Source organism: Lathyrus oleraceus, chromosome 6 (assembly GCF_024323335.1).
Source record: "Lathyrus oleraceus cultivar Zhongwan6 chromosome 6, CAAS_Psat_ZW6_1.0, whole genome shotgun sequence".
NCBI classification, from domain to species: domain Eukaryota; kingdom Viridiplantae; phylum Streptophyta; class Magnoliopsida; order Fabales; family Fabaceae; genus Lathyrus; species Lathyrus oleraceus.
This window is the reverse complement of record NC_066584.1, coordinates 441846775-441851199: the sequence shown is the minus strand read 5'-3', so window position 1 is coordinate 441851199 and position 4425 is coordinate 441846775.

Sequence of the window (4425 nt, the reverse complement as noted above, 5' to 3'; positions counted from 1 at the left end):
TGAGTTAATTGCTAAGTCCAAAGGAAAGGAGCATCTTGAATCATCTTTATGATCTCAAGAGAAGGAACTCCAAGGGTTTTATCTCTTCTCTTATCTTTGCATGTTTAGGACTAGCCTTTCTCTTCTTCTCTCCACTCTAATCCAAGCCAAACTCATTTTGTGCAAACATTGACATTGTTTTTTTCAAAACTAGAAACCTAGGCCTTAGGCCTTTGATTTTTCAAACTATTTTCACTAATACTTATTTTGAATGAACCTTAAGTCAACTTTGAACTTATTTTGTGAATACTTCTAATTTGTAAATACAACTCACTTCAAGTTATTTTTGTGGTTCCAATGGCCACCTTTGTTAAAACCTTTTTTTCATAAACATTAGCCATATGTTTGAGTTATCATAGTTGTTGATGTAAACCTTACCTTATCCTTAGTGATTGGACTATAAGTCTTCCATACTTATTATAGGGTGGATCCCTCACTAGTATGTTGAAGCTCTCCTCACATGGTGGATTGTTGGTTTAGGTTGAGTTTTCTCCCTTTTATAACAAAAGACCTTAAGGATTTTGCTCAAATCAATTCACCAATCTTTTTTTGAAATTTTTACCCCGAACTACGAGGTTTTGATCCTACCTTTGTAATGGTACGTAGGAAATGGGTTTATCCATTCAAACAACAAAATTGTAAATATATGTATATTCTTTTCTCATCTCCCCAATCATGTTTGCACAAATATTTTCACAAATACCAACCTACAATACATACTTTGCAAAAAGGGCTCCCTTAGAGTACTAAGGATGTTTTGGGTGCTTAAAACCTTCCCATTTCATAACCAACCCCCTTACCCAGATCTCTGACATTTTTATTAGTTTTTGATTTGATAAAACTTCTTACTTGGTTTTTGTTCGCTTTCTAACCTTTCCTTTGGATAAATAAAAGTGTGGTGGCGACTCGAATTGTATGATTTACTTCTGATTTAGTCAATAAATCTAAAGGTAACGAATACCCCGCTACACGTTGGATTCACCAGACTTACCTTTTGAAACACCAACTGGATCTACAACAGGCACTTCCACCTTCTTACTCTCAACTGATTCTTCCTTATCCTTTGGGAACACCGGCCCAAACACACGACCACTGCGGGTCACCTTGGTAACATCAGCAACGCTCACGACAGAGCTAGTCGTAGGCAATGGGACCTCTTGACCACCTTCTATCATTGTAGCATTATACTGATACGTCACAACTTTATCAGATGAATACGGGATTGGGCCCGCTAACCGTATAACCAACGACAATACTGATCTATTGTTGACATTGTTACTGTTGCTGTTGTTATACTGGATTACCAATCTCTCTGACTGCTTGAAAATGGGCACTATGACATTTACATCGTCATCTACATGACGGGATTGAACAATTTGAATCATGCCTTCATCCATCAGTCGCTGGATGTCCCTTTTCACAACTTCGCAACCCCTCGGGTTAATACTACAAATAACACAACTGTCATGGTCATGTTCACCATCACTCACCAAACAAATGTCCTTATGCATCTGCACCAAGGACCTCCGAATAAAGCGCACATCAATAACCTTAAACTCGCCAGGACAACCATCCACCAAATTCACAGAAGAGTTCCCATGAGCAGGCAACGGATTTGCTTTCACATTCGACGCACGATCCTCGAAGGATACCATTCCACTCTTCATTAGCTTTTGCACCTCATACTTAAGCGGATAACAGTTCTCGATATCATGTCCGGGTGCTCCTTGATGAAAAGCACAACGGAGCTCAGGCTTGTACCACCATGGAAGTGGTTCTAGAATTTGCGGCGGGTTTCTTGGTTGGATTAGGTTCTTGAGAACCAAAGACGGGTATAATTCTGCATAAGACATAGGTATCGGGTCGAAAGAGACCTTCTTCCTCTCAAAGTTTTGTTGATGCTGATTGTTTTTGTCGTAGGTGTTTCTTCGTTGTTGCGGTTGTTGTTGTTGACGTTGTGGTTGTGGAATTGGTGTTGATTGTTGATTAGAAAACACAGGGATAACTGAAGATACTTGATGTTGATGTTGACAGGTTGGTTGATTCCTTCTGATCTGAGGCCTCCTCTGCCTCCCACTGCTTATTGCATTCGCTTCATTATCCTTTTTCTTCCCAAAATTTCTACCATACCTCTTACTCGAAGATGCTTCATCTTTCGATAAATGTCCCTCTCAGACTCTTTCCTCAAGCCTCATCCCCATGTTTACCATTTTGGTAAAGTCACTGGGGGCACTAGCAATCATCCGTTCATAATAAAATGAACTCAGAGTTTTCAGAAAGATCTTTGTCATATCTTTTTCCTCCAAAGGAGGAGTGATCTGGGCAACCAATTCCATCAATCTCTACACATACTCTTTAAACGTCTCCTTGTCCTTATGAGACATAGACCTCAGCTGGTCTCTATCAGGCGCCATATCCATGTTGTACTTATACTGCTTGACAAAATCCTCCCCCAAGTCATTGAAGGTACGAACGCTTGCACTGTCTAATCCCATATACCAACGGAGTGCAACACCGGTCAAACTGTCCTGGAAATAATGAATCAACAGTTGATCATTGTCGGTCTGAGTAGACATCTTGAGAGCATACACCACTAGGTGACTGAGTGGACAAGTGTTCCCTTTATACTTTTCAAAGTCAGGAACTTTGAACTTCACCGGGATCTTGACGTTGGGCACTAAACACAACTCAACAACACTCTTTCCAAACAAGTCCTTACCTTTTAGCGTCTTCAATTCCTTACGCAGCACATGAAACTGATCTTTCATTTCATCCATTTTCTCATAGACATACGGACCCTCAAACGGCTCGGAGTGATAAATGGTGTCCTCTACACGAGGTAAGATGTGCACAATGGGAGGTGGCACAGACATGAAGGGGCTAGATGTCGGCATGGAAGCAAAAGTAGGCGCAAAGCCTTCATGCATAAAGTTGGACGACATTCCCCACGGGAATCCGACAGGCATAGTGGGCGCAAAATGAGCGATAGCATCAGGCATGCTAGAGGTAGCCACCTCTGAAATAACTGTCCTCTGAGGAGGAGGACTTGCAGGCGTTGGAGAAGCTTGGCTCTGATCAGCAAGAACTGACTCCATCACAGATGTCAAGCGGGCGATCTCGTCCTTCAGCTCTCTGTTCTCTTTCTCTAGATGCTCCATAATTCTCATATGATTGGCGCGGGTGTTATACCATTGAGTCAACTTGGCTTTAACACAGAAGAAACACCAATGAGACATTTGGCGAAATAGAAACCTGCTTATGCAAATGATGCATGAAATGCAATGCTTGTTTATTTATTTTTATTTTCAAGGAACTTACATATCATTTGCAAACATATGTATCAACAATTGCAATAATTTTTATATGATCAAAAATCTCTCTTCATTTATATAATTGGAAGGATTAAACTAAGTACAATTTCAGAAACCAAATGAAAAATACAAGAGGAAAGGAGACTAGTCATCCTAAGGATACCTAACAACGTCAGAAGATCTGGCTGAAGGTGCGTACTTCCTTCAAATGCGAAGGATCTCGGTCTCAAAATAAGCTTTCATCTAAGTCTTCTCGAGGACAAGATGATCAACAATCTTATTCCAAGCAACAGAAGGTTAAGGCATGCTAGAAGATGAAACCTCTGGCTCTCTCTGTCTTTTTGTCACCCAGTCTTCAAGTAGCTCAATAAGTGCATCTTTTTCCTTAGACTCCAACTGCAACTCTTCATGCTTCTTACTAAAAGCACGGAAACGCTTTTCCCATATATCCTTCTCTTGCTTCATCTTGACGAGCGCGTCTTCCAACTCCTCTACATCTTGGTTAGGGAGAGTTAATGGCTCAACCACAACCATAGACACAAGCCTTTCTTATGCACATTATGCCAAGCATGCACAATCTTCTGCTTCAAATGTTGGGGATCTTTACCCTTTTGATAGAAAAGACCTTCTAACAAAGTGTTATTAGGTTTGTCTCTCAAGGGGAACCCAAGTTGACTATGAGCCAAAGCAGGGTTGTAGTTAATTCCTCCTTGTGTACCAATGAGGGGCACATTAGAGAATTCACCATAACTATAAATAATCTCCAAACTGCTCAAAGAAGGATCATACCAAACTATATCATCATTATTGAGAGACATAAGTCTCTGAGACCACCTTAGACATTGTTTGTTCTCCATAAAAGCAGGTGTCTGGGACAAGTGAGAAATAAACCACTTGTATAGAAGAGAAATACAACAGACAATTGTTCCACCACCCTTAGAATTCCTTAGATGCAAAGAGAAATACATATCACCCAACAAAGTAGGCACAGGATTCCCAACCAAGAAAAGTCTAATGGCATTAACATCAACAAAACCGTCAATGTTAGGAAACAAATCTAATCCATAAATGAACA